Raw genomic sequence first — 13612 nt, 5'->3', positions numbered from 1 at the left:
TCCTGCCTCATGATGCCATCTATTTTGTGAAGTGCACCAGTGCGTCCTGCAGCAAAGCACCCCCACAACATGATTCTGCCACCCCCGTGCTTCACGGATGGGATGGTGTCCTTCAGCTTGCAAGCCTCCCCATTTTTCATCCAAACATAATGATGGTCATTATGGCCAAGCAGTTTCTGTTTGGCCACATTTCTCCAAAAAGTACGATCTCTGTCCCCATGTGCAGTTGCAAACCATAGTCTGGCTTTTTTATGGCGGATTTGGAGCAGTGACTTCTTCCTGACTGAGCGGCCGTTCAGGTTATGTCGATATAGAACTCGTTTTACTGGATATAGATACTCAGATGTGTGTAGATCCAAGAATGACAGGAAGACACAGTACACATGCATCAAGTGCACAAAATACATTTGCAACACACACACTGTAAAACTCTGTCCCTCATGTGGTGCGTATTCCAGCCTTAAGGTGTGCTCAATGGGACTCATTTATAATTTTCCTAAAATACTGTTTGTCAAATGTGTCCTTCCAATTTGTACAGTTCAAAGCAATAAACATCAAAAATGATAACCTTGTATCTGCAAAATGTCTCTCTCGACAGAAAGCAGATGGTTATCTGTAGATTTTGTCAGTGGTCAGCTACAACCGCAGATAGAGCAGCCTCTTTAAACCAGTCTTATTGGACTAAAACACAATAGTAATGGAAATATACTGCATCGGGAAAATGATATGTGTGTTATGCTTTGTGACACAAAAAGTGTGTCTGAAAGTGGAATAGAGAAATGTTTCTCCTCTGAGTTATGCTGACTGGTGAGGTGGTGGGACATGCGTGTGTTTAGGCTGTCATTATTACTAGCCTGTTGCGAAACCTTGAGTTACACTGTACCTCGGGGGCAGGGAACAAATCTCCTTCACAGTTTTCCATTCTTTTTAAAATACATACTCTCATGCCATCTTTCTCTACCCCCACCCCTCCCTCTCCCTTTTCTTCTTCTGCCCCATATGCTCCACCCACCTATCTCTCTAGTCCCTTTTACATAAATCCTAAATTTGTATTTATTAAGGATCCCCATGCTGCCTTGGCAGCAGCTACTCTTCCTTGGGTCCAGCAACATTAATACAATTTTAAACATTACATGACATTACATTTCATAACACTTTTTACAACACATTGTGGTCCCTCAGGCCACTACTCAGCTATTACATATCTACAAAATCCATGTGTATGTGTTTGAACTGCAAAACCAAATCAACTGCATGATGTCCAATAAGAAAGCAAGAATTACAGGACAATCCGGCGATGGAGCCAATCCTGTTTGTCCTAAATGATACAGGTGTGCTCTTCTTGCATGATCATTTTTATTTTATTTGTGTCGAGGGCGTGTGTTATCATATCTATGTGTGTGTGTGTGTGTGTGTGTGTGTCTCCACAGTCCAAATTGTTCCATAAAAATACACCTTATCTGTTTTTTAAATCTTATTCTACTGATTCTAATGCTAGTACTGTGCGCCTCCCCTAGTTTTCTTGATTTGGGGATTGTGGAGGCATGTCTTTGGTGGCATGTCTTGTGGGGTATGCATGGGTGTCCAAGCTATGTGCTAGTAGTTTAAAACAGACACCTAAGGGCATTAAGCATGTCAACACTTCCTACAAAAACAAGTTGTGATTTGGTCACTCTCCTCCACTTGAGAGATTGACATGCATATTATTAATGCTAGCTCTCTGTTTACATTTAAGGGCCAGCCATGCTGCCCTGTCCTGAGCCAATTGTACTTCCCGAGGTCCCTCTTTGTGGCACCTGACCACACGACTGCACAGTAGTCCAGGTGTGACAAAAATAAACCCTGTAGGACCTGCCGTGTAGATAATGTTGTTAAAAAGGCAGAGTACCGCTTTGTTATGGACAGACTTCTCCCCATCTTAGCTACTGTTGTATCAACATGTTTTGACCATGACAGTTTACAATCTGGGGTTACTACAAGCAGTTTAGTCCCCTCAAATTGCACAATTTCCACATTTTTCATTACAATATTTAGTTGAGGTTTAGGGTTTAATGAATGATTTGTCCCAAAAACAATGCTTTTAGTTTTTAAATATTTAAGACTAACTTATTCCTTGCCACCCATTCTGAAAATAATTGCAGCTCTTTGTTAAGTGTTGCAGTGATTTCACTCGCTTTAGTAGCTGACGTGTATAGTGTTGACACATCCGCATACATGGACACACTGGCTTGTAAAGATTGAAAAAGGTAAGGGGCCTAGACAGCTGCCCTGGGGAATTTATTATTATACCTGGATTATGTTGGAGAGGCTTCCATTAAAGAACACCCTCTGTGTTCTGTTAGACAGGTAACTCTTTATCCACAATATAGCAGGTGGTGTAAAGCCATAACACATAATGTCAAAAGCCACACTGAAGTCTAACAAAAGAGCTCCCACAATATTTTTATAATCAATATCTCTCAGATCAGTCATTTGTCTAAGTGCCGTGCTTGTTAAATGTCCTTCCCTGTAAGCGTGCTGAAAGTAAAATGGCATTGTAGGTGGGTAAACAAAAACAATTATCCAAAAGTTTACTAAGGGTTTGTACTGATATTGAGCCGGTAAAGGGGTCTTTACTATTCTTGGGTAGCGGAATTACTTTTGCTTCCCTCCAGCCCTGAGGGCACACACTTTCTAGTTGGCTTAGATTGAAGTTATGGAAAATAGCAGTGGCAAAATTGTCTGCTATTATCCTCAGTAATTTCTTATATACGGTGGCTTGTCATTGTTGATAGACAATGAATGATGAAGACGAGTTTTCCTTTTTGTCCAAAATTTCATTGGTGTTTCAAAGCTTTTTGATATTCTTTATATCATTTATCTTTGTTTCATAGTAGTTTTTTCTTCTTTTTATCTTTTTATTCAGTTTAGTTACATGGTTTCTACATTTGCCAATTGTTTGTACAACCGGACTTATTTGCCATTCCTTTTGCCTAATCTTTCTCAAGCATACAATTTTTCAATTCCTCATCAATCCACTGGGATTTAACAGTTTTGCAGTAATTTTCTTAGTGGGTGCATGCTTATTATTAACTGGGATAAGCAATGTCATAAATGTGTCAAGTGAAGCGTCTGGTTGCTCCTCATTACACAATACAGACCAACAAATATTTTTTACATCAACAAAATAGGAACCACTACAAAATGTATTGTATGACCTCTTATACACAAGGGTAAAGGGATAAGGAATATGTACATAAAGATATATGAATGAGTTATGGTACAGAACGGCATAGGCAAGATGCAGTAGATGGTATCGAGAACTGTATATACATATGAGATGAGTAATGTAGGGTATATAAACAAAGTGGCATAGTTTAAAGTGGCTAGTGATACATGTATTACATAAAGATGCAGTAGATGATATAGAGTACAGTATATACATATGAGATGGGTAATGTAGGGTATGTAAACATTATATTAAGAGGCATTGTTTAATGTGGCTAGTGATACATTTTTGACATCAATTTCCATTATTAAAGTGGAGTTGAGTCAGTATGTTGGCAGCAGCCATTCAATGTTAGTGGTGGCTGTTTAACAGTCTGATGGCCTTGAGATAGAAGCTGTTTTTCAGTCTCTCAGTCTCTGCTTTGATGCACCTGTACTGACCTAGCCCTCTGGATGATAGCCGGATGAACAGGCAGTGGCTTGGGTGGTTGTTGTCCTTGATGATCTTTATGGCCTTCCTGTGACATCGGGTGGTGTAGGTGTCCTGGAGGGCAGGTAGTTTGCCCCCGGTGATGCGTTGTGCAGACCTCACTACCCTCTGGAGAGCCTTACGATTGTGGGTGGAGCAGTTGCCGTACCAGGCGGCGATACAGCCCGACAGGATGCTCTCGATTGTGCATCTGTAGAAGTTTGTGAGTGCTTTTGGTGACAAGCCAAATTTCTTCAGACTCCTGAGGTTGAAGAGGCGCTGCTGCACCTTCTTCACAACGCTGTCTGTGTGGGTGGACCAATTCAGTTTGTCAATGATGTGTACGCCGAGGAACTTAAAACTTACTACCCTCTCCACTACTGTCCCGTCGATGTGGATAGGGGGTGCTCCCTCTGCTGTTTCCTGAAGTCCACAATCATCTCCTTTGTTTTGTTGACGTTGAGTGTGAGGTTATTTTCCTGGCTACTATATTGTGATCACTACATCCAATGGATGTAGAAAGCACATTTCTGCAGCATTAGTAAAAATGTGATCAATACATTTTGATTATTTAATTCCTGTGCTGTTTGTAACTACCCTGGTAGGTTGACTAATAACCTGAATCAGGATGCAGGCACTGTTTACAGATATAAGCTTTTTCTTGAGTGGGCTGCTTGATGAAAGCCAGTCAATATTTAAAATTAGCCTGAAAATATACCTCTGTTGATATCACATACATTATCAAGCACTTCACACATGTTATCCAGATATGACTGTTCGCATTTGGTGGTCTGAAGCATCTTCCCGCAAGAATGAGCTTTATGTGAGGCATATGAGCAATCTTTACCATTGCGTCGTCTTTAAACCATATTTTCTTTATATCTGAAAGGTGTAGGTGGTAACAAATGTTGCACAGTAAAACCCACCAACAGAGGTAGTCATGATTGCGGTACATCGTTTAAAGATTCTGCCTACCACTCTGAAAAACGAGCCATAAAACATCTCCTGAATTTGGGACTACTTAATCACCTGAGGAAGTGAAATTCAAAACACAGTAGCTAGATTGCTATTAGTAGCCATGTATTAACAGTAAATGTAATGTACCCCCCAAAAAATGCAGTTGTACTTGATGCGTATTTCATGCACTCCATCTCAAAGCCATATCAAAACAAAACAAAAAGTTGTTATTGAGAGTTGATAAATACAAATGATACATACAGAAAGCTGGGACCATCTTCTCTTCCATAGCCGTGTTTCCCTGTAAATTCAGAACACATTTTTCTCTCACAGAGGGCAGATGGGACTGAGAGTGGCTAGCTCATCTCAGAAGCAGGCTCCAGCGAAACCGGCACAGGGGCTGGGCAATCACTTTCATCTTTTTAGCCAAATGAGAGGACATTTTGATTGAGGTGACCTGTTTAGAATGTGCAGCTTGCACCGATGCGACCAATACATATTTTTACTCACACAGCCAAGTCAAACAGTCACAAAATGTGACTAAATGGTCTCAGTCTGGAGCCCTCTATCAGACTATCAACAGTCAATTATGGATATGATTACGAATAGAAGTAGGCTATGGCCACATTGGCACACCCCCTACTGTCTTCCCTCCACGATGCAGGCTACACTGGGGTGTATATAAATTATACCTGCAAGAAAGTGGCAAATAAAAGGACTGTTTGAAAGGGGTCATATAAACATTGCCTTTTTATACAGAAAACACTGTAAATTCTGTCTGAAATTAGGTATCTCTCACTGTCTTTCTCTGTCGCTCTCACTCCTCACTTCCCCCTCTCAGTCTATAAACCCTGATCTCTGGAGCACCATATCTCACAGAAGCTGGTTGTGTTTTAATTCTGTCTGTACTGTCAGCTCATATGATGTCCAGCCGTCTGGCTGCTGATTGAAACATGGCCCGGCTGTCTCTGTCTCCCATTGTGAGGGCATGCTGGGTGGTACACGCTACCAGCCAAACCACCCATTTATCACCATTCATTACAGCCCACTGATGACACACCGTACCTCCCCTTACAGCTCTATTCAGTGGCTATTAGCATTGTGTGTGTGTGTATGCTCACGTGTGTGAGTTAAACTGCGGTAAAACGAAACTGTGACAAACCACAAAATGTAACACTGTGGACACCTGTAGGCCATTGTTACGTTTGAGTCAGTGTTGTGTTAGAGCTAGCTGTCACCACCGGCACTCCTGCAAGGCACCTGGGGGAAATTAGCATCTTCTAAACAAATTAGCTGGGGGAAAACTGCTGAGGCCTTAATCTCCTAATTACATCAAGTTAAAACCAAATTATAGGCCAACTCTACTCTACTGTGTGTAATAACTAATACATCAACCTGCCCATGGGTGGATTGGCCATCTGGCAAATGCCAGAAGGGCCGGACAATGTTTTATATATATATATATATATATATATATATATATATACACACACACACACACACTACCGTTCAAAAGTTTGGGGTCACATAGAAATGTCCTTGTTTTTAAAAAGCACACTTTTGGGGGGCAATCAAAAGAACATCAAATTGATCAGAAATACAGTGTAGACATTGTTAATGTTGTAACTTACTATTGTAGCTGGAAACGGAATATCTACATAAGCGTACAGAGGCCTATTATCAGCAACTATCACCCCTGTGTTCCAATGGCACGTTGTGTTAGATAATCCAAGTTTATCATTTTAAAAGTCTAATTTATCATTAGAAAACCCTTTTGCAACTACAGTATGTTGGCACAGCTGAAAACTGTTGTTCCGATTAAAGAAGCAATACAACTGGCCTTCTTTAGAGTAGTTGAGTGTCTGGAGCATCAGCATTTGTGGGTTCGATCCCAGTCTCAAAATGGCCAGAAACAAAAACCTTTCTTCCGAAACTCCTCAGTGTATTCTTGTTCTGAGAAATGAAGGCTATTCCATGCGAGAAATTGCCAAGAAACTGAAAATCTTGTACAACGCTGTGTACTACTCCCTTCACAGAACAGTGCACTGGCTCCAACCAGAATAGAAAGAGGAGTGGTCGGCCCCGGTGCACAACTGAGCAAGAGGACAAGTACGTCAGAGTGTCTAGTTTGAGAAACAGACGCCTCACAAGTCCTAAACTGGTAGCTTCATTAAATAGTACCAGCAAAACACCAGTCTCAACATCAACAGTGAAGAGGTGACTCTAGGATGCTGGCCTTCTAGGCAGAGTTCCTCTGCTCAGTGTCTGTGTTCTTTAAAACATCTTAATATTTTATTTATATTGGCCAGTCTGGGATATCGCTTTTTCTCTGTCTAGAAGGCCAGCATCCCAGAGTCGCACCTTCACTGTTGACGTTGAGACTGGTGTTATGCGGGTACTGTTTAACGAACTGCCAAAATAATATGTTCAAATGCCAGTCCTGTGAAAGTAGTGACGTGCGACATACTCCTAGTTTCCTGAAACGAGTCCCATATTTTATCTGACTACAATATTTGAACATGATATGCTAATAAATACATGCAGTTTTAATTTTGCCTTGGTTAACTGCCTACAATACCCGTTTTAGTGTGCATAGGCCGTAAGTCTATCATAGTAAGTCAATAGCGCCAACTGGCTAGCTACTACTGTTAGCTAACAAAATAGTCACAGAGAAATGGGTAACATTGGTATTTGGTCATTTCTGCCTGTTAAACTATCTGGTTAGCTACATTATTATGATTCACATATGCAGTTGAAGTCTGAAGTTTACATACACCTTAGCCAAAATACATTTAAACTCAGTTTATCACAATTCCTGACATTTAATCCTTGTAAAAATCCCCTAGGATCACCACTTTATGTGAATGTCAGTGTCAGAATGTGAAATGTCAGAATAATAGCAGAGAGAATGATTTACTTCAGCTTTTATTTCATCACATTCCCACTAGGTCATTTGGGTAGCATTCCACAAGCTTCCCACAACAAGTTGGGTGAATTATGGCCCATTCCTCCTGACAGAGCTGGTGTAACAGAGTCAAGTTTGTAGGCTTCCTTGCTCGCACACGCTTTTTCAGTTCTGCCCACACATTTTCTATAGCATTGAGGTCAGGGCTTTGTGATGGCCACTCCAAAACCTTGACTTTGTTGTCCTTAAGCCATTTTTCCACAACTCTGGAAGTATGCTTGGGGTCGTGGTCCATTTGGAAGACACATTTGCCACCAATCTTTAACTTCCTGACTGATATATCCACAGATCTTTCCATCATCACGATGCCATGTATTTTGTGAAGTGCACCAGTCCTTCCTGCAGCAAAGCACGCCCACGACATGATGCTGCCACCCCCGTGCTTCTTGGTTGGGATGGTGTTCTTCAGCTTGCAAGCATTTTTCCTCCAAACATAACGAGGGTCATTATGGCAAAATAGTTCAATTTTTGTTTCATCAGACCAGAGGACATTCTCCAAAAAGTACAAATAGTTTGGCCTTTTAATGGTGGTTTTGGAGCAGTGGCTTCTTCCTTGCTGAGCAGCCTTTCAGGTTATGTTGATATAGGACTCGTTTTACTGTGGATATAGATACGTTTGTACCTGTTTCCTCCAGCACAAGGTCCTTTACTGTTGTTCTGGGATTGATTTGCACTTTTTGCACCAAAGTACGTTCATCTCTAGGAGACCGAACGCATCTCCTTCTTGAGCGGTATGATGGCTGCGTGGTCCCATTGTGTTCATACTTGCTTACTATTGTTTGTACAGATGAACATGTTACCTTCAGGCACTTTAAATTGCCACCAAAGATGAAGCAGACCTGTGGAGGTCTACAATTTTTTTTCTGAGGTCTTGGCTGATTTATTTTGATTTTCCCATAATGTCAAGCAAAGAGGCACTGATTTTGAAGGTAGGCCTTGACATACATCCACAGGTACACTTCCAATTGATTCAAATGATGACAATTAGCTTATCAAAAGCTTCTAAAGCCATGACATAATTTTCTGGAATTTTCCAAGCTGTTTAAAAGGCACAGTCAACTTAGTGTATGTATACTTCTGACCCACTGGAATTGTGACACAGTGAATTATAAATTAAATAATCTGTCTTTAAACAATTGTTGGAAAGATTACTTGTTTTATGCAAAAAGTAGATCTACTAACCGACTTAAGAAAACTATAGTCTGTTAACAAGAAATATGTGGAGTGGTTGAAAAACAAGTTTTAATGACTAACACTTAGGTTTATGTAAACTTCTGACTTGAACTGTATCTTGTTTTGTCTCTATTGTTGCCATCGTCCTGGCTGGAAGACGTTTCAGAGAATGGGGAGATGTAGCGCGAGGTAATACAGTAGGGGGAGAGCAGATGTTTCTTAAATGTTTTATGCATTCTCCACACTCTCGTCCTCACAAAAACATAATCAAGAGAATGTCCACAGAGATTCTACTTGGAGCATGAGAGTGTGGAGCACGGTAAGTATGCATATTGAGAAACACCCAGAGTGACAGCGAGAGAGCGAAATGTACAGTACTGCCAGTTTATTGATATTTTGGTTCTATATTATATTTGTAATAGTAATTAACCCTTAGGATACGGGGGGGCATGTATGACAGCCAGGCACTTATATTTGCAATATAATGTAAGTAGTTAGGCTTTCATGATGTATTGTGAGCCAATGGTAATCTCTTAGGCATTTATTCCATAAACTTTCTTCTTTATCTAATACATGTGTTTATTCATTCACAACTGGGATGTTGATGGGCCCAGCACAGGCAGTGTGATTCCCTGGTCTTCTAATACAAGTGCTGTGGGAAAGGATGCTAGGCTGAGGAGAGACCGCTCAGAGGTGAGTGCAGTGGAGGTTGGAAGAAAACAGAGGGATAGATGTACTGCCAGTTCCTTAATACATTGGCTTGTGAAAGTATTCACCCCCCTTTTCCTATTTTGTTACCTTACAACCTGGAAAAAAAATAATTTGGGGGGTTTGTATCATTTGATTTACACAACATGCCTACCACTTTGAAGATGCGAAGAAACATGGTGGTGCTTGCACAGCAAGTTGCTAGCACCACCATGCTTCACTGTTGGGATGGTATTCTCGGGGTGATGAGAGGTGTTGTGTTTGCGCCAGACACAGCATTTTCCTTGATGGCCAAAAAGCTAATTTTTAGTCTCAACTGACCAGCGCACCTTCATCCATATGTTTTGGGAGTCTCTCACATGCCTTTTGGCGATCACCAAACGTGTTTGCCTACTTTTTTCTTTAAGCAAAATCTTATTTTCTGGCTACTCGTCCGTAAAGCCCAGCTCTGTGGAGTTTACGGCTTAAAGTGGTCCTATTCTTTGCAGCTCCTTCAGGGTTATCTTTGGTCTCTTTGTTGCCTCTGATTAATGCCCACCTTGCCTGGTCTGTGAGTTTTGGTGGGCGGCCCTCTCTTAGCAGGTTTGTTGGAGTGCCATATTCGTTCCATTTTTTAATAATGGGTGTCAAAAGTTTCTGATATTTTTTTTAACCCAACCCTGATCTTTACTTCTCCACAACTTTGTCCCTGACCTGTTTGGAGAGCTCCTTGGTCTTCATGGTGCCGCTTGCTTGGTGGTGCCCCTTGCTTAGTGGTGTTGCAGTCTCTGGGGCCTTTCAGAACAGGTGTATATATACACTGAGAACATGTGACGGATCATGTGACACTTAGATTGCACACAGGTGGAATTTATTTTAACAAATGACGTGACTTCTGCATGTATTTGGTTGCACCAGATCTTATTTAGGGGCTTCATAGCAAAGGGGGTGAATACATATGCACACACCACTTTTCTGTTTTTTATTTTTTGAATTGTTTGAAACATGTTCTTTTTTTTCATTTCACTTCACCAATTTGGACTATTTTGTGTATGTCAATTTCATGAAATCGAAATAAAAATCCATTTAAAATTACAGGTTGTAATGCAACAAAATAGGAAAAATGCCAAGGGGGATAAATACTTTTGCAAGGCACTGTATGTTGGCTCTATATGTAACAGCAATTAACACTTAGGAGTGACAACAGAAGAGCACAAGGAGAAGCAAAGACAGACAGATGGACTGAGTGACAGACGGACAGACAAGAGACAGACAGAGAGAGAGAGAGTGACAGCAGATAAGATGCAGAAACAGACTGCATTAACAGGGAGGCAACGATATACTGGTGAGTTGTATCTCCAGTGGTGCTTTTAGATGTTGTATTTGTCTTAAACTAGAGCTGGTTAAAAAAGAGCTGGCTAAAAAAGGAGGAGGACTATGGTATAGTCACTGGTACAGAGAAACACTGTACTATAAAGTTGCATATGTTATGTGCTAGTAGCATTACCTGCTGTGTGTTTAAGTAGTTTCTCTCTCCCTATCCCCTCCTCTCATGTCACTCTTTTCTCCTTTCTTCCTCTCCCGCTCTCTCTCCCCCCCTCTCCCCTTTGGTCTCCCTCTCTCCTTCTCCACACCTTTCCTCCATCAGTAGTCTAGATCGTTTAAAACCCAGGGATTTATCCCCGGGGAGACAGAGAGAAATGTCAAGACAAGCCAGACAACTTATTCTCTGTCCCTGGCTTTTTTCTTTCCACCACTCACTCTCCCTTTCTCTCAGCTCTTCCTTTCTGCTGCTTTATTTCTCCTTCATTCATTCATTCTTTCTATCTTGTCATCTGCATCATCTTACGTAGCTTTGGTTCTACAGCCCAGCTTTCTGTAGTAATTAGGGGGAATGGGAAAGGAGGGAGAATAAGCGCGCAGGCAGGCAGGCAGACAGACAGACAGACAGGACTGTTGTCTGTAGCATAATGATTGTTGGATTTGGGATCTGTGGGAAGGAACTAAGGTAGATTTGATTTCCCTAGCCTGCTCGATCTATTTGTGCCTCAGCCAACTCATTAATCGTAAATTGTCATTACATGGCTACATGTTTGGCATAACAACCAACATCAAAATTGTTGGCTAAACCAAACAGATCTGGCTAGATTGGCTCTAACATTTCCCTGCTCTTCCTAATTACAGCTCTATTATTTCACAAAAGCCAGCTGCAATTTCAGAATTTTGTATTCTCCTACTGCTCATCTCTTTGGAGGTAGAGAAAGAGAGGTAGAGAGAGAGCCAGAGCAAGCAAGAAAATGAGAAAGAGACAGAAAGAAGGACAAGGCACACACCTTGTACAAGTCTAATTGTTAATCTCCAGAACCATTACAGTGCTGTCCAGGCATTAAAGCAATTAATTACTGATTACCACGCTAGTTTCTGCCTGCTGCACAATAAATGCTTTCCCCATTACCAGGTTACACACGATCATAGGCTGCGTTTCAAATGGGACCCTATTCCCTATGCAGTGCACTTATTTTGACTGGGGCCCATAGGGCTCCGATTAAAGTTAACTACAGTTGAAGTCAGAAGTTTACATACACCTTAGCAAAATACATTTAAACTCAGTTTTTCACCATTCCTGACATTTAATCCTCGTAAAAAATCCCTGCCTTAGGTCAGTTAGGATCACCACTTTATTTTAAGAATGTAAAATGTCAGAATAATAGTAGAGTGATTTATTTCAGCATTTATTTCTTGCATCACATTCCCAGTGGGTCAGAAGTTTACATACACTCAATTAGTATTTGGTAGCATTGCCTTCAAATTGTTTAACTTTATTTGTTTTTTGTCCCATTCCTCCTGACATAGCTGGTATAACTGAGTCAGGTTTGTAGTCTTTCTTGCTCGCACACACTTTCTCAGTTCTGCCCACACATTTTCTATAGGATTGAGGTCAGGACTTTGTGATGGCCACTCCAATACCTTGACTTTGTTGTCCTTAAGCCTATTTGGACCTATTAAGACCTATTTGCCTATTAAGACCTACTTGCCATCAAGCTTTATTTATTTGCCACCCCCGTGCTTCACGGTTGGGATGGTGTTCTTCGGCTTGCAAGCATCCCTCTTTTTCCTCCAAACATAACAATGATCATTACTGCCAAACAGTTCTATATTTGTTTCATCAGACCAGAGGACATTTCTCCAAAAAGTACGATCTTTGTCTCCATGTGCAGTTGCAAACCGTAGTCTGGCATTTTTATGGCGGTTTTGGAGCAGTGGCTTCTTCCTTGCTGAGCGGCCTTTCAGGTTATGTCGATATAGGACTCATTTTACTGTGGATATAGATAATTTTGTACCCATTTCCTCCAACATCTTCACAGGGTCCTTTGATGTTGTTCTGGGATTCATTTAAACTTTTCACACCAAAGTACGTTCATCTGTAGGAGACAGAATGCGTCTCCTTCCTGAGCGGTATGACGGCTGCATGGTCCCATGGTGTCCATACTTGCATACTATTTTTTGTACAGACGAACGTAGTACCTTCAAGTGTGGAAATGACTCCCGAGGATGAACCAGACTTGTGGAGGTCTACATTTTTTTCTGTGGTCTTGGCTGATTTCTTTTGATTTTCCCATGATGTCAAGCAAAGAGGCACTGAGTTTGAAGGTAGGCCTTAAAATACATCCACAGGGACAATTCCAAATTACTTAAATGATGTAAATTAGCATCAGAAGCTTCTAAAGTCAGGACATCATTTTCTAGAATTTTCCAAGCTGTTTAAATATCTGCAAACAATTGTTGGAAAAATGACTTGTGTCATGCACAAAGTAGATGTCCTAACCGACTTGCCAAAACCGTAGTTTGTTAAACAAGATATTTTTGGAGTGGTTGAAAAACAAGTTTTTCCAACATAAGTGTATTTAAACTTCCAACTTCAACTGTATGTAAGATAAGATATCATGTCCATAATAGATAGGAATTTGCCTTCTGCTTTTTTCCCTAACCTATCGTAAATACAGTACACACGCATATACACACATTAGGTTGGAGAGGCTGGAGCAGAGGGAAGCTGCAGTGCAGGAGGACCCAGTGAGCAGTTTATAGAGAGAGGGAATATGGTGTCATTTGGGGAGCAGACACTGTTCTTCACCAGGTAGGGAAGGATTTTA

The 13612-nt window shown here is 41.0% G+C and overlaps 1 protein-coding gene across 1 annotated transcript in view; it reads right to left on the bottom strand.

The window, feature by feature from the left end:
• Window positions 1-13612, bottom strand: part of LOC124039835 (E3 ubiquitin-protein ligase RNF152-like) — a 127443-nt gene that overhangs the window by 71994 nt on the left and 41837 nt on the right.

The sequence above is a fragment of the Oncorhynchus gorbuscha genome, linkage group LG07, assembly GCF_021184085.1.
Source record: "Oncorhynchus gorbuscha isolate QuinsamMale2020 ecotype Even-year linkage group LG07, OgorEven_v1.0, whole genome shotgun sequence".
Classification (NCBI taxonomy): Eukaryota; Metazoa; Chordata; class Actinopteri; order Salmoniformes; family Salmonidae; genus Oncorhynchus; species Oncorhynchus gorbuscha.
The sequence above is the reverse complement of the archived record's forward strand: the minus strand, read 5'-3'. Positions and strand labels throughout refer to the sequence as shown.